The following is a 20,135-nucleotide window of genomic DNA, read 5'->3' as shown; positions in this document are numbered from 1 at the left end:
TCCTTTTACTGATTTATTTAATGTTTAAACTCCAAAGAAAAAACTACACTACTTTTGCATTTCACTTCAAGAGTTGAGAATTCTCTGTAATAAACTATGGCAGTTTTTCTTATCTGGTTAAGATTCTAGCTATGTACTTTAGCCAGTTACAGAAATCATAACCATGACAATTTAATTGCCACCTCTTTTCCCTATGCTCTCAGCTGTCTTCCTTCATATTGAAGTAAATATGGTTAAAAAAAAATTCTGACTACTACTCTACTGGAAATGTATAATTTCATTTTCTTGAAAGTTAAAACTCAAAGCTTAACCAAACATATAGCTTATACACAGATAACAAATCTTCAGCCTTAAGGGTGAGCAACTCAGTATGCAAGACATTTTCAGACTAAACTTGCTACCCACAATCTGCACAGCTCAGAGTATTTACATTAACCTATATATAACATTTATATACTGGTATTTCTTGCCAGTGGAAGTCTTCATAGAATGTATGAGTTTGGCAATACCCTGAACTCACTTAAAGAAAAAAAAAATGAAAGCATTTATTTGTCTTTATTTTTCCTAACAACTGGTACTTCACACATTTATCCTAGACATTTGTGCAGTACGTATTACTCCTCTTACTCCTCAAAGGATTTGTGCATCCATATGGATAGCCGTATTTGTAATACAAATCATAAGCAATTCATAATCAATATGCATATTATAGCATAGACTGATTCTAATGAAACAAAAATTGGACTGAGGCACCCAAGTACCCTATTTATTTTCAAAGTTTAGAATATAAAAATCAAAGCAACAAGTGGCACAGAAAAGGTAAGAAGGGAGAAGCAATGTCAAGACAGCAAAGTGGGTCTACATGAAAGTATTTCCCATAAGCAAAGGATAACCAGGTCTTGTGTAGCAGGGCCTGCTGCACAGAAGAAAGCATGAGGCATCATTGTCATCAAGACTATTAATGTACAAAGACTATTAATGTACAAAGCAATGCCTGTGTAACAATCTGGTTTCCTTAAAGATCATAGGGGATGAGCCTAACAACTTGTACGTTTCTCTGTCTTTCAAAGTTACATATTGTAAAACTTCAAGATAGCACTTCCATATAGCAAGACTTTGCCAGGTCTCAAAAGAGGAATTGTTTTGTTTGCTGTATCTCTCTACCTAGATGTTTCTTTTTTAGTGTTGCTTCTGTTACAACTTCACACAATATTATATATTTGTACTATACCTGAGTATTTCTGAAATATGCTTACTTCTGTAAACAAGTCTTACTAGAATCCATAAGATTCAGAAAAGTCTTGATCCCAATGTGGGATAAAAAAATTCTGAGAATAAAAAACATAATGGAAGAAACCTTATAAATGCATATCTGTCATGATTTAGCTAATTTATAGCAAAAAAGTTTATTGCTTTGTTAATCAAAAGCTATTTAATAATTTTGGTATTTTATTATTAAGATTTGTTATGAGTATTTGTTATCTTAATTTGTTTTATGCTTTCAGGTAACCTTTTAAATGAATTTTAATGAGTTACAAAGCTGGTAAAAGAATATATATTACCAAAATCTTTGAAAGATGCATGAATAAAAATAAAAATCAGTATGTGATTAATATAATCATGCCTAAAATACAGTCCTCCACTAAAAAAATAATTTAATAATTTTGTTCATGGTCAAGTTATTAAACTTCCTCAGATAAAATAATACTGGAATTATGATTAATTTTGAAGTCAAATATTTTTAAAATTACTACCAGTTGATTTTGGACAAAAGCAGTATTACTGACTTTTAACCTGACTTAAAGCCAGTGTACGAAATATGAAGAATTATAACATGCTTACACATGACTGAAGAAGATTCATTTGGGGCAGCCACACTTACTTGCACTGGGAGCAAGTTCAGAACTGAGACAGGGATTACTTTGATTTACAGAGGGTACTACTTAAAATCTAGCCATATGCCAAAAGCTCTGCTTATTTCTCCTTTTCCATTCTTTACCTTACTTGTACCCTAAGTAAATAGCAATTTACCCACTGATTCCTGGGACATTCCTTGAAATACCTGAACGAGTATCATGTGATGTTCAAAATGTGTTGCATTAAAGGGAAGCAGAGGAACACTGTAAAAGTACCACCAAAGCAAATGTAACCTTAACATACAGAACCAAAAGTAAATTCAGCTTAGTTATCCTTTCCTGTATGCATCAAGTATTTTATGATTTCACCTCTTACCTTCGATGAATATTTCAGCTGATGTGCTATCTGAACCAATGGAATTTGAAGCCAGACAAGTATAGCGTCCAGTATCGTCTTCAAAGGCTTCTGCTATAATTAGTGAATGAAGTCCTCCACTTGCAGAACGGATCTGAATGTCAGGGGAATTCTGGAGTTCTTTTCCTTCACAGAACCATCTGCAGTCCACACACATTTAGAAAGACAAAGAAAAAAAGAACATAAAGGATTGGTTCAGGCTCATCACACACAAGAAGACATTACACCCTTCTGCAAAAATCTAAATTGCTACTGAAATCAGCACATAATGCTTTGAAGTGTTTAATGACATTCACAAAGAAATCACTTGCTGGCATAAACGTTACTTAAAAGGTAGTGAGACATTTCTGAATGCTAAGAAAATTGTACACACCTACAATTTAAAACAATTTCCTGTCCTGTTTTGATAGAATTAATGCTTTCAGCATATCATATGTACTGGCTTGCTTTGACCACAGCCTAATCCATTTCCATTTAACTTGCTATCCCCTTCTTCCTAATAATCACCAATTCTCCACAGAGGATGTTTGACTTTTGTCCATCATGCCCAGTCAACCTAATATAATTCCATGGTACAGGCTCCTCCATATTGCAGAGCTTTAAATAGGTTTACTCTTGCCTCAGATCAGGAACATAAACTGGTTTTCTAGCCCTGGATTTTTATGTATGGATATAATACATTACAATACATAAAATACAAAGACGTATGCCCCAACAAGAGCACTGGGTTTCAGTACACGCAAAACAGACACCTAGCTTGGGTGACTTATTACTAGGTAAAAGCACAGCCTATTTTGTTTATGTCAGGTGGGTCAAGCATCTTCCAGTGCAGGCTGCCTGAAGAGCTAGTCCATGTTCTCAGTCCACATTGCTGCCATGAAGGTACCAGGTCCCATCTTTTTTCTGTTTGATTCCCTTATATCAGCTAGCCCTATTCTCATAGGCTGCTCTCTGCTTTATCCATATTTCTAGCAGTGCAGAAAGTATGAGTAGTAGAATGCTTTTTTTTTATACCGGCTGCTATGCATTTTTGCAAGGAGTGGTGGACTGGTGAGTCACTCAGGGAAAACCATTAGGCAACAGCCTTTCTTCCATTCTCAACCAAGTCTTTCTAAATTTGTTAATCTAAATCCAGTCCTACAAATTCACTCTGATCTTTACCACTCTTCCTTCAAATCCTAATCTGTGCTTTTCCATGTTCTCTCTCTACCCTCCTTTCCCTCTTCTTCCTCTGCCACCCCAAAATTCAAATCTTGCTGTGGTGAGAATAGAAAAATAAGTAATTCTTTACAGGAAGCTTCAAAAGTGATCTTTCATTCTCTTCCCCCCATGCACTCTGTGTTTTCTACTGTAGTAAGGACTTTTAAAAAAAAACCCAAATAAATATAACCACATAAGTTTATGAAGAGTCAATTCAAATGCAAAGACAATGGTATTTTAAAAAATAATTTAGAAGACTGAAAATCTGCCACAAAAAAGAAAATAATATTTTTCCTTTAGTTTGCACGTTAATGAGAGAATTTTTGCAATTACATTCCAGTAATACTTCAGAATTAAAATTTTTCCCTCTCTATCAGATGGCTTTCCCCTGCTGCCTAAAAACAAAGTAACCCCAAGGAATTACAGAACCTCCCCTACTTATTTAGGAAAATCATGCAACGTTACAGGATGACAGATACTACAAAGTAAAAACCAATGAGGAGTCTTTAGAAATGAACCCCCTCACTTTTATTGCTCTTTTTTAATTAGCACACTATATATTAATAGAAATAAAAAGTAGGTTTCAAAGCTTTCTTCTGAAAATATTAGATTTTAAAAATTGAAATTTCATGCTTATTTCAGAATGCAGACTTAAGAAACCTAACAGATTTACACTTAGAGAATTCTCCTTAATAACACCCAGAACTGTGGGCAAGCCTTCTGTGTTTATGAACAATAGATCTTTTATCCCTGAAGGTGAAAAAAAATTGATAGTGGCATTAAAACCATATGTAATAGTCTTCTGTAATTAAAAGACTAACAAGTTCTTTTTCTGTCTTCTGTTGTGCCCAGACAGCGCGCACAGAAAGTATAATTTCTGGAAGGAACTAACAAACTTCCATTTGTTTACTCAGTAGACCCCTTTGGCCTACTTTTACAACTATTGGGCTTGGAGACAAATCCATTCTGTCAGCTCAACTGCCAAAATTAACATTTCTCTTCCCCCTCTTCCCCTCCTTTCCTCTTGTCGCAAGTTCTCCCTTCTCCTGGTGTGAGGACCTCTGCTACTATTTCTCCTTATTAGACCTTCAGAGTCCTAACCTCTGTGCAGCCTTTCCTAAGTCACATTAAATGATATGCACAAGAGAGAGGTTCATTCAATTTCTAGACAATCACAGACAAGAGCCTGTAATATGAGGCTCTATCTAACCATTAGCTCTACTTTCCTTTCCAGAAACATCCTGCAAAGGAAAACCTCTCCTCCAAACCTAATTATTTTCTCAGATAGATCCTGTTTTAGTTTCATGCAAATTGTATGGATTTCTATCATCTCCCAAATCCCATGCTCACAAAGCGTTTAAGAAATTGTGATAGGCATATGAATCTAAAATTAATAATCCATTTATAATTTTTTGTCAGATGACATTTAATAAGCATTTCTTTTTTCTTAGGAGGGCAAGTTCTACACTGTCCCTTGATTAGTGCATAGACACAGCCTCAAGCAGTGGGAGCTATTCCTCAACACTGGTTGGGACTGAGACTCATTGCATCACATCAGCGACATACCACTGAAAATGAGTTCTGACCTGCTACATCAGACACTGTGTGCCACAGAAAAAAACCACATAAATAAGCAATTCAATACAAAATTACCTCAGTCATCATTAAGGTGACGTTAGATGAATGTGAAACTAGCCTGGTGTGGGACTGCACTGTTTATTGTGAAAAGAAGGATTCACCTTCACAATGGGCAAAAGCAGAGTTATTTGAAATGAAAAACACTGGAAAAGGCTTAGTTATATTCTCTTTCCTTTCTAATTGTATTTTTTTTTCCTTTTCCATCTACATGTTAATAAAAAGAGAGGATTGATTAACATGAATTTCTCTTGGAGATTACATCAAAATTAAGTGAATGAGAAAATACTCAACTGAAATACTTGACTTGCTAATTGCCAGTTCAGTTCAAGAGAGTTTGTGAATTAAAAAAAGGGTCAGCTAACAAAAATAAATGAAGTAATTTTTGCCCAAATACACAGTGAATTTTAGTTTTCCATCTTTTATATAGTATGGGCTTTTACAGAGCACAAAACTGCTATCTACAGGCCCCATCAGCCTTAATGCCATCACACTTGAAATAGTCATGGTAAGAGGATTTTCTGCTCCTAAGGACTGAAAAAGACTCAAAGACAGATCTTTACAGCATTCTCTCTGCAGAGGGATCACCAAAGCAAGCAACAAATCACTATCAAAGGGAAACTTAGCCAAAGAAACCATGAGGAGGACTCATGGCTAGACACAGAAAAACAGCCATAAAGCAAGTCTTGCAAGGAAATTCCAGCTTTATGCTAACTAGGGCAGCATTAACTCATGTCCAGTCTATTCCAACCTACTGATCCTCTTGGGTTAGAGGATTATTATCTAGCTGTGAGAAAACAATAACGCTTTTGGAGAGCCAAAATACCCCAAACCAAACCAAAACCAAGAAACACTGAAAGTGCAGAGGACTCATTGCAGATGCTTTGTGAAAAAGAGAATTTCCTGTAGAAAGAACATCGTTTTAAAAAGACATGTATTTCACAGGTTCTGGATATTAAGTACAAAAAGTACCTACTCATTTCCCTATCCCTTTGTTGTAGGTTCTCAATATTGTATAAGAAGTCCAGATAGAAACCAAACAGGCAGAAAGACCAACAAAAACGTTTCCATATGTGTATACATATCAGTCTACAGAATAAGAACTCAAGCTTGCATCCTAGGTGCATTCCTGCAGGCCACGCTAGCATTCGTGCAAATTTATAGGGAAAGATCCCCTTGAAAGAGAACAGAAACTACCATAAGATGTTAGACAAAGGCTGGCAAACAAAAAAGCCAATAAAAGGAATATACATTTTATGTAACTGGAATTAATTTTATTAGTCATTATGTATCTTGCCACATTTCAAATTACATTGAATTTCTCTGTTCTCTTCTACTTTCTTCTTCATTCTCTTCTCTCAATTTATCTTCCTGACTGTATTTCCACTGTACCACTCTTTGCCTTGCCTTTTCTCCAGCTGTGCTTAGTTTTTCACCTGCATTATATCTCTTGTATGTTAAAATGATAGCAATTAAGTATTTAATGCAGGCACTGAAACACAATCACTAGACTGGAAAGTCAATACTCCAAGAAAGCGAACCAGAGGTATTTTGGTAGCAGGGGAACAATGATTAAGATCCTCGCTTTTCACACTTCAAACCATACTTTGCTTTTCCACTGGCTACATTATTATATGATGGTAGAACAGCAAACAAAAAAGGACAGTCAGATGCCAGGTGAGCAGCAGTCCATGCACACTGACATCAAGTAGGAATTCACACAATATGTCTTTCTTGTTCATTCTTCTTTATGTCCTCATAACCCTCCGCGCATGGAAATACATATGAGCACGTGTGCCTGGGATTTTAATGACTGCGAACAAAATATAAACAGAGTTGAACAGTACACTGACTGAGTAAGCACCAGGGCCTTAAGAAAAACAGTTCAAGGTTCTCTCTAATGCATAATCCTGCTGGAACTTGTGTTTTTTGAGAGTCACTGAGGAATAGAAAGGTTTTCCTTTCAGCACACTCTTAAAAGTTAATTTAAAATGGCAGCTGAAGTGAAACTCTAAGATACAGCCTTAGGGAAGAATTATAATAGGGAACTCTGACCGCTACAAAAAGTGCAGAGAGATAAGTTGCAAATTAAAAAGTAATTTTATCCTTAGTGGTGTTAAGTATGTCCAGCAAGAAAAGTTAAAATGAAATACTCTGACATTCCTATACTGGCAGAGTCAGCATTTCCATCACAAGACTGTGCAACTTCCATTTTGTTTTTTCTGCATTTAAGTTAAGCAGTCCAACACTTCCACACTGTAAAACATTACTACTTAAAGAATTTGACTTGATTTTTAAAAGAAATTAACTTTGCCATATAAGATCTAGAATACGCTGCATGAATCAGATTATTCAGATGCTTATGTTCTTTGCACACTGCTCCATTTTTGTGCAACATGCAATTTCATTATTTGTATAGGCAATTCATAACAGAGTTACCAGTAACAACATACATACTTCAAATAAATTTGTCCTGAAACACAAATAGTTGGGGGGTTTTGTTTGTTTTTGTTTCGGGTTTTTTTTTGCTTACAGTTCTGCAGCTCTGTTTAGATTTTTTTTTTGAGAGAGTCATAAAGATGTGGCCTTCATGTGGGAGAAGCATAAGAAGTAATTAAAATAAATAAATTGATTTTTTTTTTACATTTATCATAATTTGACTATGTATTATCGGAAATTATAGCAAGAATGAGTTAATAAAACAAAACCATTCTAATTTAGTAAAAATTCTTTTTTATAAATTGCATGTCTCTGTTTATCCTGCATTCTTATAAAAGTTTAGAAGATATACATGATGTGATGAATAAAATATCTGGATGCAAAGGAAAAAGTGGTGAGATTGAAAGATGAAAACTGAATTACATTCCATGCCTACAATGAAGATATTTAATGCTAATTTTTTCTTTATAGAAACCAGGTATAATATATCATATAGAAAAGAAGTACCTGCTGTATGACTTATTTGGATATGTAGTCCAAAGCTGTTTATTTGTGAGAAATAAACTTCTCTGACATAACAGGCTGTGTAGGAGGATAAGGTAATGTTCACTATTTGCTACTCCCTACAGGAGCAACTTTTTAAAAAACTGGCTATGTTCACTATTTTTTTTTGAACTCTGATTATAAAGAAGATAACTAAATATTTAATAGAAGAATAATGAAAAGCATCTAGCAACTTTCTTGTTGAACTGGCTTCAAAGCCACATAGGTACATTTATGCCATATGGCAGAGAAACCAGGAAAGTGACTCTTGTTGACAGTACTGTGGTGTTGGGGCAAATGATATTCACAAATGCATCCAGTGGTATCTAAATGAGATACCACATTTCAGGTAATCCTGTTTCATCATGCAGAACAAAGACATCTGTGCAGCTATATTTATTCAGGAAGAACAGCAAGGAGATCATATTTCTTTAACTGGCCAAAGAAGCAGTCAGTATTAAAGCAAAAATCTGTATATTTTCTTCTCTAACCAGAATGAACAAGTGTCTTATGCTTATAAAGAAATTGATTCTAAAAAACTATTGCTTATGTTACAGTCAGCCTTCATATATGAAATAACAGAATGCTGAACTATATGCTGAATAACTTATTTTCCATTTCTGAAGTCCAAAGTTTTAATCCTACCTCATAACCTATTTTGATTTATCTTTGCCCTGAAAGATTTATTTCTTTTCCTTATTTTTGTCTATCACTACAACACAAAGTACTGTATTATTACTCTCGATCCTAACTGCATATTTCCTGAAGACCAGGTGTAGGTGTAAGCCATAGATTTCACAGTTTCAGAAACCTTACACAGAACTCTCTCTTCCTTATTAGGGCACAAGCCTGTGCCATAAATGTGACACTTTCAGATGCAGCAATTTAACTGACAAATAGGTGCGGACAGATAAATCAGTTTATTCTATATTTGGGTAATCATTGGATCAAGAAAGAGAAAATACTGTGTAATTTAAGGACCAATTATGTAGTGCAAACTGCAAACCACCTTTTAAAACAAGCATGTTGATTATTTGCCACATATACAGCTTGTTACTTAAATGTAACAATGTCTTCTCATGTCATTGAGTAAATTCTATAAGCACTGATTTTGGGCATCTATAGATTTACAAATTATGTGTCCATATTCAAATATGTAAATGAAAAGCATGAATAAAAACCAAAGAATAATTTATATGCAATTTAAGATACTCAGGTTTCCATACTTTTATCTGTAAGACATTTTTTAAAGCTGTTGGACCCGTTAGATAACTGCAGGTTAATTTAACAAGATTCTTAATAGCAGCCATTTGTGCAGAAAATTCAGAAATCTTATTGCAGAACAAGTGATTAACAACATTTAATGTAACAATTTCCCAACACAATCTCTTCTTGTCAGTTTCTTCACACTTTGCTATTTTATGGAACATTATTTTGTACCTGACATCCTCGGGTCTATAGCAGGATATTTTAAATCATCTTCTGATTGACTAAGCTTGAGTTCCTAGCACACAAATGGGTACTACCGCCACTTACAACTCAGCCATACCTCTGAAATGATATATCTCCTGAAGTGGCTTTTGAGATGACATGCAGTCTGTGCAAAGATGGCTAGAGCTTCTTTGCGGGTGCCTAAGAAACAACTCTGCCACCTCACAGGTTAGCCAGACTGAAGAAGGATAAATTGGAATAATAATCAAAGGGGAAACTACTACTCTCCTCAAAAGTCAGAGTAGGCACCTTATGGCACAACTGAAGAGCCAAAAGAATTCTTTGCTCTACTACTACTACAGTTGTGTATTTCAATAATGAAAGCAATCACTCAGCACCTTGGATGGCTGCACTTGACAATATGTCATTTTTTCAAGCTCCTGTTACGTGTTGAAATTGAAACAAATTTCCTTCAGAACAAAACCAATACTACCTCACAACAAACTGCCCTCAACTTCAGGAGGCTAAGCTGTTAAAGGTCAAGATTGAAAAATCTTGTCCCTTCACTTACTATTGTTTTCCTCAGATGTAAGACCCCAAAATTTAATTATAAAAGCCTGTAAATATAAGGGGGATAAAAAAGATTGAATTGGAAATAGCACCAAGCTGCAATAACCCAAGTTATTTCTATATTTTTAAACATGTATTCTATATAGATAAATGTAGGGTTTTTTCAGTATCATTAAATATGAGATATGGCAAAATAATTTAATAATTGCAAATTTCCACTTGTTATTAGTTCTCAAATTACACCACTTAGGTTTGGAAAATGGTTGTTTCATGAATACAGTAATAAAACCATTTGTAAACTCTCTGGGTTTCAGAGTTTAAAAAAAAAGAAAAAAAGGAAAAAAAGAAAAAAAAAGAAAAAATTACAAAGTAAACCCTGTGAATACTAATGGATCATAATCTGGTCTGAAATTTGCACAATTATTTACAATACATTAAAAAGGAAAATTCTTTGTCCTTCTGACGTAGCTACAAATTCAACTCTGCATAATGGGTTAATAAAAAACAAAACAAAAGCCAAGAAGCAGGACAGTAGATTTAGGAAACGAATGTTCATACAGTAGTTTTGTAGTATATTTATGTGTATTTCAGAAGACTTAACGCTAAAATGGTAGGTGCTATGAGCAGTAAGTGATAGGAAGAATAAAGTGAAGTACAAATTCAAATTCAAACAGGCATAGTACGTACAGCTAATGTACATTTGTTGCATTCCTTTAGCATTCCATGTAACTCTTTCATTTTCTCTTTTTAGGCTTCATGTTTGGCTGGAAACATTTTTTTTTGTCTTCTGAACTATCTTGTATGTTTCAATATCCAGTGCAATATAGGCAATAGCTTGCCTCCAATGCCAATAAACATGGAAGCTGCTTCCATGTATCAAAGTACAAAGACAGAACAGTTTATAAATGTGAAGAATGAGGAAGCACAGTCATAAAAATTTAATAGCTGACTCTGCAATTCTATCCCTAATATTATTGTAGATGCTTTCATTTATTTTTTAAAGTAATTCATTTTATATATATGTGTGTGTGTATATATATGCAATCTCAGAGGATTATCACAGAACTAAAACACTCTATACAGAATTAAGCAATGAACACAAGAAAAAACCCAGCACCTGAAACACACACTTTTTGCATTTAACTAGCTACCACATAGGAGCCCCCATAGTTTTAGGGCATGAAATGCTAGACACTGAGCAATAATTTCTTCCTTTCTGACAGGTAATTAAATTGACTGGTTTCGTACAACTTCCTTCTTGGGCCTGGAACATCCTACCCCGAAGACAAAGTGTGGTAGACGTTACCTGTATTTCAGATTGTTCCACTAATTCATTTGTCAGCAAGTCAAGCAGATCCCTTCTGCTCGTGTCTGTACTTATGCCAGCAGAAATTGATTGATTTGCCGTTTTGTTTCATGCAAAGATTATAATCTCTTCCCCAAAAAATCAGAATATTAGTTTTCCAAAGCAGAGATGTTGTTCCATATTTTTCACCCTGCGGCTAAAGGAACCCTTTGCCACACATGCAAATACATACATACAAATTCATAAAATTTGATTCCAAAGATAATCCAGAAAACTCTGCCTATTTTATTTTCTATTGAACATCCCTAAATACTTGTTTAAATGAAGTTACAGAAAGATAACACATACATTTAAAAAAGTAGTCTCCAAATGCAGCCAGCTCTGTACTAAGAGTCAGTAGCAGGGGAAGCATATGAGACCACAGTTGGAGTTTAGTGCTTCAGAAAAAACATACATATGGTATTAGAGATAACATTCCTGGTTTCATATGGACCGTTCCCAGCTTCAGTATGCTGGAAGAGCCAACTAGAGAAGCGTAGTTATGTCTCCCTCATTTTATTCCACCTTTCCTTCCCCTCATCCATTTTTTCCCATTCTGTTAGGTTAGGCAAGCCCTCATGTGTATTTTCAGTAAGAACATTCACCATAATTTTCCAGAGTGTCTAGCACATGGCACATCTTACTGAATATAGGCATTGAGCCACCTGGTAACAACAGTCTAGACAGGATCTAATGGTTCAGAACAACAGTTTCCACTCATCTACAGTGAATATCGGCAATTGCACAATGAATGTTTTCATATATAAGGTAGCTGAATAAAAACGTTTCTCTGAAGAAAAGCTCAATGAATAGGACTTTGAGCACTGAAACTATAATTGAACATGAGATTATTAAATATGTTTTATTATTGAGAAATTGAAGTTAAGCACTTTGCCCACTGTCACCCAAGAAAGTTAAGAGCCAGCTCTGAACTCAGTTTCCACTGTCTTAACTCTAAGACCACCTTCCATGCACTAAGCAGGTCTCAAGAATCAAAGCAGGTTCTGACTTTGTGTTACCAGATGGATTGTTAGCCAAAAGTTTATTATTCACCTTTTAAAAAGCTAGTAGCTGGGAATTAAGAGACTGATTTAAGTTACTACACAGCACTGTGTGGCCATGAAATACTGGAGCTTCATTCTTAGGGGTCTGTTTGCCTTATGTTGCAGAAGGATTTTATGTGACCACCTTCCATCAACTCTGAGGGCAGTATATGCACCAAAGTCTCTAGTGCACACACTAAATGACTGTTCACTTACATTGCAGATACCATCACTTGGCTTATGCAGACCTAAGCTTACATCAAGTTACCACTTCTGGTATTTGATAGGAAATTAACATGATCATGGAAGGGAAGAAGAGAAAGGAAATTCAAAGCAGTGAAGACAGTTACAGCAGGTTAAAAAAGCAAGTATTTAATAATAAGATGTAAAACCAAACATTTTTTAGACCCAAAGAACTATTGAGGCTTGTAGGATTAACATAACAGCTTTTCTGGCTGAAATGGAATACATATTGTCTAGAAATTAAATGCTGCTCTTAGCTATCCATTATAACTATATTCTTTGACCAGAAACAGATTTTGAACTAGCATGCTGTCATTATTTTTCTTACATGGGAAGGGAAACCTCTTACAGAACTGCCAGGTATAATCTTCCAGAAGGACTGTAAAGAGTTAAAAGTAAAGAAGTTGGAGAGTTGTAAGGATAACATAGCATTTATGCAGCTTAAATTCTGTACATAAGACAGACTGCATTTAATAAGATTGTGGTGAGTGAGTGAGTGGCAAGTTCATGGCTGGCAACACACATTTCAGATGAAGCAATAATACTTCTGAAAACCATAATACTTAAAAAGAGGAAGAAGCTAAGAAGTATTGTAAATCAATCACTCTAGTCCACAGAAAAAAACCCAACAACATTCCATGATGAAACCTTAATAACTTGCAAATCAACAATAAGTAAAAAGAAACCTCCATCCACTGTGTGTAGCCTAATTCATACTGAAAACATGGAAGTGGCAACTGTGGCACTTGTAGGCTTACCTTCAAAATTGGCAGACATCTTGCTGGAGTTATGAAAGGTAGAAAGTTATTAAATCAATTGTGACATACATTGCAATCACCATGTTTTTTGTAGGCACAATTAAATGATGCCTACAGAAGGCAGTTATCTACGTTATTGTTACTAAATAGATAAACCTTTTCATTTGCATCTGCACATTAGCTAAACTAGTTAAACTAAAAATGAGCTAAATAAACTAAACCAGACCAGATTAAAAACAAAATGAAACCATATATAACTAATACAAAACTGTTTATTCTTATATGGATACTGTTCCTACTATCATCTCCCTTTTTCTTACTTCCAGTTACTTCTGAGCCAGAGTCAGTAAATATAACTTTGTTTACTGGAAGTTAAAATACTTGATTCATACAGGTCAGGTCAGCAATTTAGTAGCTGAGAACGAAGAAAGCAAGCTGTCAGCAGTTTTGTCCGTGCCTTGCATTAAGTATGACAGCAACCAAATTTAGACAGTGGCTCAGCTGCAGAGATCGGCATCATTCTGCAGTGTCTTCTTTGTCAAGAACAATCACCTCAGCGCTCCACTATGGTTTTCAATATTAGCAGCAAGTCTTGAATGGACGGGATGGCAACAGAGGAAACTGCCATCACTGAAGCATTCAAGATTAGGATGACCTGTATTCACAGACAGTTGCAACAGTTGAGTCTGTTTCATGTATTTACAGACCACAAAAGCAGCAATCATATAGTTAAAACATGGTTTAGCTGAAGCTGGTGGCACATGGCTTAAAGCTCTATGTAATCATTTATTACAGTGATCATCACAATTTTTATCTCGCAAGCTTAACACAAAATCCTCATGCAAGTGCCCTCAGGACTATCAGGAAAATTAAATGTGTTTTTTCTGTGTTTCTGTAAGGTACCCGACAATGTATATACAAAATCTCAGAAAAAAAATTCACATACCTTCTGTTTTTTACAAAAAAAAAGAAAAAAAAAAAAAAAAAAAAAAAATCACTAGTAACCACTTAACTCTGGTTCTTTGGGTCCTGTTTGTTTGTTTGCTTTTTATAACCAACAATTTCCTAACATTTTCTTTTTTCATAAATAAAATCAGAATTTTGTAAATAGAGACTATTCTGCTGTTTTGGGGTCCTGACAATTTTGAGTTTTGAATGTTTTTCTTTAGTAATGCCTGAAATAGTGAGCAAAAGCAGAAATTCTGATCATTCAAGTTCAATTTTCATACTTATCTTCCCATATAGTGTTTTCTTAAGTTTTATTACTTTTGAATTTTTCCTTTCACGTTTGCTTGACATACCAGAAGCCAAAAGGAGTTAAATAATCAAGTCCTAGAAATAACGGAGCTAATTTGTACTATTTTTAAATGGTTACTTTTTTTGTCAAATGTTGTTCTTAACTTAGGGATGAAGTCTTTCCCAAATAGGCTGAATACTGCTACATCCATGCAGCTAATTCATGCTATCTTGCATGCATTTTTTAATTTGTTTATTCCGACTCAGCAACATTGACCACTTTCTTTACATAAGGACAACTGGAAAATGTTGAGAAAACTATTTACATAGAAATTCAGGAGAGGAAATTATTAAAGCTAGATCTGAGGTCAGCTGTATAATCATTGCAATACAGCGAACAATTCAGACACTTTGCCAACCCACTTTTGTAACATGTTAAATAGTTTCTAAGCCTACTGGTCTGGACTGAAACTGGAAGCTTTCTGAACTAATTTCCAACATTAACTAGCAAAACAATACATCAGCGATGATGATTATACTTATTCTGATTCCTAATGTAAAATTATCAAACACATTTTTCACAGTTGCTGGTAGGAAAAAAAAACAACAAACCAGCTTGATCTCTATGTAACAGCTGTCATCTTTACAAGTAACTACTTTTCTTTGGCATGCTATTTCCTTATATCCTAACTTGGAGGTAAGTACAATTACAGACATCGCAAGAAACTACCCATTAAAAGAGCTAAAGTAAGGTTCAAGACTTTGTACTCCCAGATACCATCTGTGGTGTCATAGGACAGATTTAGAGTGTACTGTGTGAAAGGGTCTAGTTGAAACAGCAGATAAAAGGAAGGAAAGTGTGGGGAAGCAAAATTGTCTGTCTTCAGAACCTCAGTTCTACCAAGGCAGCAAAATGTACGGCACCATTTCCTCAGCATCCTTATACACAGCATCCCTTTACAGAAATCACATAGTACAGGCAAAATCTGACCTATTTACTTGGTTTATGCAAATAAATACCTGTCATTAGGGTTAACTGCTCCATTATTGCGCATTTCAAAACCCACAAGGACTCTTTAGAGCAGGATTACAACCACCACCTAAACCTGAGGACTAGGCATCACCTTTTCCTAATTGATTAACTTCTGCTGTCTGTTCAGGTATCAGTTAAAGCACCTTTACACTCTCTCACTAGCTGCAAGACACAGCTTGACTGTCACTTGAGACTTTGGTTTCAGCCTTACCAGACAAGCTTATATCCATGGTTGCCAGCTGTCAATACAGTATGATCCAAAAGCATGCATGTACCCTTGCTTTGTGCTTTGGTTACTATCAGCATAGCTATGGCCAGTGCCCGCTTGATCCTAACATTCACTTCCACGATTCTTCCCACCTACCAATACACCCTAGTTTAGTATTTGTATTGCGTTTGTATGCCTCAAAGCATACCATGTGTATTTTTCACAACCATTATGAAAACTGAAATATGAAACAGTACCAAAAGCTGGTTTTATTGGAAAAATCAGAAGTTCCAGAGGAATCCAGCAGGCTGAAGGTCAACGCCCAAGACTGCTTTGAGGTGTCTTTTTTGCAATTACTAGAATTTATATAGGCTTGCTGCGGCCCATGTAAATCCTGGAATTCCTTGATCCTTATTTCCAGCCCTCTTCCATCATGCCTCTTCGGCTGTTTGAAAAACTAAAGAGAGGAGATCTATTTCACATAGGAGCAGTGCAATGCAGGTTGCTCCAGCATTACAGTCAGGAAAGCCATGTAAATAGTCATTACATTTGGGAAGAATGACAAATGTCAATCTAGTTACAGATTAATACCTGCATACCCTCAGCGGACCTATCAAAGCTGGCCTAGAGGTGTCTCAAAGAACAGAATATTCTGGTCTTTATATGAAGACACAGGGATATTCCCACCTATACTATGCAGCAGAATCTTACCACCTCTGCTTCACTCAATCCTTAAAGCACTGAGAGGCCCTGGAATTTGTCAGACTTCTGGCACAAGATGCCTTTACATACTGAGCACCATAAAGATCATGCTTCCTTTTTTTGGAGGGGGGTGGTGGTGGTGGTAGAAAAACTGTACTGTTTTATCCACATTACAGTTAGGATTGTCTAGGATAATACCAATTCCAGTTATATCTACATAATTTACATATCTCATTTACATTAACACAGTAAAACTGTACATTGACACAACACTTTAACTTATCAGAGGCAGGAAAGTTAAGGTGCTGTAGTATACATTTTGATTTCTGATTAGTTCTCACAGTTATTCAGAAATACTAATAGCTTTCCCATCCGCACTGTGCACTTCACAATTACAAAAAATCTCCAAATAACTTTTAAACATTTACATTGTAGTTTATGTGAGGCAGAAATTAACTAACCATGATTCATGAACCCTGGTTAAAGGTTGGGTTTGTTTTAGTTTTTATCCTTTTTTTTAGTGAAGAACAAAGTTCACATCTGTCTTGGAAATTAGAGAAGTAATGTTAAGCAAGAAACTAGTCCAAAAGGATGTACACAACTATATGACTGATTATTCTCTTTTGGCTTTCTTTCCCAGTTTCTGCCAGCTAAATTTACTAACCCAATACTTAAAGATAGGAAAAAGCTTGTAACTGTTGTTTATTGCAATTGCTGCTGTAAAACAATACTAACAGATTATTTCTAGAGAAGTTACCATGTATGCAGAACTGCAGTTGGAATTTTCTTCATGTTCCAACCAGAGGCAAGAATAAACAGTATTTTTCAATGCTATAAATATTGATCTGTTTTCTAAATTTGAAACTCCATGGACTTTTTTCCCCATTTAGAAAGTATCTGTATAAAATATATTCATAATAAAATACTCACATTTGAGGGAGATTTGTGTGAAAACCTTATATCAAATGCTATGCATCAGTTTATGGGAGAAAGGATATAATGGAGAAGAAAGAACTACGAGAGTACTGAGAGAAGAACAAGGTTTTATTAAAAGTATCTATCTCAGAATAAACAATAGGCATAAAAAGAATATCATAGTACAAAGTACCTACGATATAGATTATTACAATCTCATCCTTCAGATTAAGGATATACTTTGTTCTAGATAATTACAACATTTTAATAAAGTGTTTAATAATATAAACTTTTCACTCCTTTTAAGAGCAGCCCAAAATGCTAACTTTGAAAGCAAGTAATTAAACTGTATACAATCAAAAAGGGCATTGTCCTTCCTTTTTACTTTTCATACTTTCCGTAACGTATTTGGAATGGAACATATTTACTGTGATTTATGACAGGGAAATCTTCCCTCATCTCCTTCTCCCCCTCTCTCGAATCAGGTCACAAATTCCCCTGTAATGTCCAAAAGAATTCCTGAGATCCATTTGCTCTCATTTAAGAGAGGCACGCTTGTATTCTATGCAAAATATTCAAAGAAGCCATTTATCTTTTTATTCAAAAGAACATTAAAAACTGTTTGTTTTAACCCTGACCTTACCACTAAATGCTATGATCCCAACTCTTAGCCTCTAGGCAATTAAAAAAAAAAATCGTTTGAGTACATCCAGCCAACAATTTCCATGTTAAAAAAAAGTCTAAGTTGGAGCCATGTGGTCTCAATCAGGCAGTAAAATACTCTCTGTATTTTCTTAAATGCACAACTGCAGTATGCCCATAACCTTTCTTTTAAATCATCTTAACCAGATCTGAATCACTCTCACCACAAATGATTCGGTGGCCCTGGAATGTGCTGGGGTAGACAGAGTTGCTCTGCAATGAACATTGGGATATTTCCCACTTCCCTAGTTGTTAAGAGAATAGTCTGCAGAAAAAAAAACAACAACAAAAAATTCTTTAAAAGGTTAAAGCCAAGACAAAGAGTGACATCACAGTTCAATCATTCAAGGAAAAAAGGGAAAAATGCAACTACTGCTTAATAAATCAGTTGTGTGTGCCACAAACCACAATGAGCCAACACAGCACAAGAACAGCTTTCCTTGCTGAAGCAGAGATACCACAGGCAGCTGGCAGATAAATGTGCAATTGCATTCACAGAGAGCCATTGAATCCATTAAGCTAGCCAGACTTGGAGAAGCTTATCAATTAAAAGAGCAGAATAACTATGATTTCAGTAACAATCTGTGCATCCCCTTACACTGAGTTACAGTGTTTTTTACCATGGGCTACCACAATTTTTTGCATAGATGCGTATGGATAAGGCACTTTGTTAAAAACTTACAGACAGATCACTTAGGATCAAAGTAACGCTTTGAGGTACTTGTATTACCTGGATGTAGCTTTCTCCACTGCTCCACTTGAGCAAGTAGGAATGACAAGCACAAAGCACCTTAGCTTTCTCAGCACATCTCAGAAAGAGTTCCAAAATATTACTTACATCTGAAGTTATAATAGAGGAAAAGGAATGTAATTCCTTGGGGCCTCTTAAAAGTCAAGTTTAAGCAGCAAATGAGCAAGCTTTTTTTAACTGTAAGATTCTTAAATGCCACTTCCTCTTTAAAAGTCTAGTCTGCAGCCTGCAAGATTTCTTTCAGTCTTAATCACCTCAAAAAACAATTTAAACATGTGGCCGAAGTGATGTGCATCTAAAACAGGAATAGGCCAGAGCCAAGACGTTTGGATCCAGTTATTATATTAACCTTCTCATACTTCATGGATGTTGGAATCCAGGGGTTTTGGTACAGACCCATCTGAGCTCAGCACTCATTGCCAAACCTCACAGTCAGTAGAAAATACGCTTTAACATATCAAAGCAGGGAAAACAGCATAAAGATGTCAGATTTTTCCACCACATCAATGAGAAAAAACGTCATTATAGCACCCATGTAAATTGTGAAACTGAAAGCAGCTGCTGAGGCAACCTGACATGGTGCCATCAGCAGGGGGGAGCCCGACTCGGGAAAACACTGTTCCATTTTTAGCTCTGAAAAAGAATCTTTGCTAGTTCTAGTGTGCAATTCCAGTTCAGTGAATAACTTGCCATAAATAGAGCTAGTAACTGCTATAGAAAGAAGTGCCTTAGTACATGACAAACAAAATGTGTAGTAAACATCCTCAACATCCTAACATACTGCACACTATCCTGTTGAGCCCTGCTTTGCAGTCATGCCATAATAACAGAATTTAGCAGGTCATTTTTACAAATTACCACACCAAGCAGAGTATTCTTCCAAACGGAGGGTGAAAGTCAGAATGGGAGTTTTGGTAATGATTTTTTGAATTAGAAAAAACAGATTTACAGGCCTCAAATGAACAGCTAATTGACTGTGCCTCCTATACTTCGCACAATCACCCATTTGCTCATTCAGCATATTTTTCATGCGACTAGATTCACCTTCACAAATCCTTGATAATCAGCAGTTAATAAGGGGTTAGGGTGAAGGGACTGCTCACTTTTTCA

At 35.5% G+C, this 20,135-nt stretch overlaps 1 protein-coding gene across 6 annotated transcripts in view; it reads right to left on the bottom strand.

The window, feature by feature from the left end:
- LOC308069638 (palladin-like) overlaps positions 1 to 20,135 on the bottom strand; it is a 148,080-nt gene that overhangs the window by 122,432 nt on the left and 5,513 nt on the right. For 4 of the 6 annotated variants that reach the window (XM_080402288.1, XM_080402286.1, XM_080402284.1 and 1 more), the window contains exon 2: positions 2,233 to 2,411. The gene's annotated coding sequence lies outside the window, so the exon portion shown is untranslated. Of the gene's footprint in view, positions 1 to 2,232; positions 2,412 to 18,438; positions 18,540 to 20,135 lie in introns of all 6 variants that reach the window. The other 2 variants (XM_080402285.1, XM_080402287.1) reach the window with 1 other exon arrangement.

This window comes from Falco punctatus (genome assembly GCF_963210335.1).
Source record: "Falco punctatus genome assembly, chromosome: 1".
NCBI classification, from domain to species: Eukaryota; Metazoa; Chordata; class Aves; order Falconiformes; family Falconidae; genus Falco; species Falco punctatus.
This window is presented reverse-complemented; position numbering and strand designations above follow the sequence as displayed.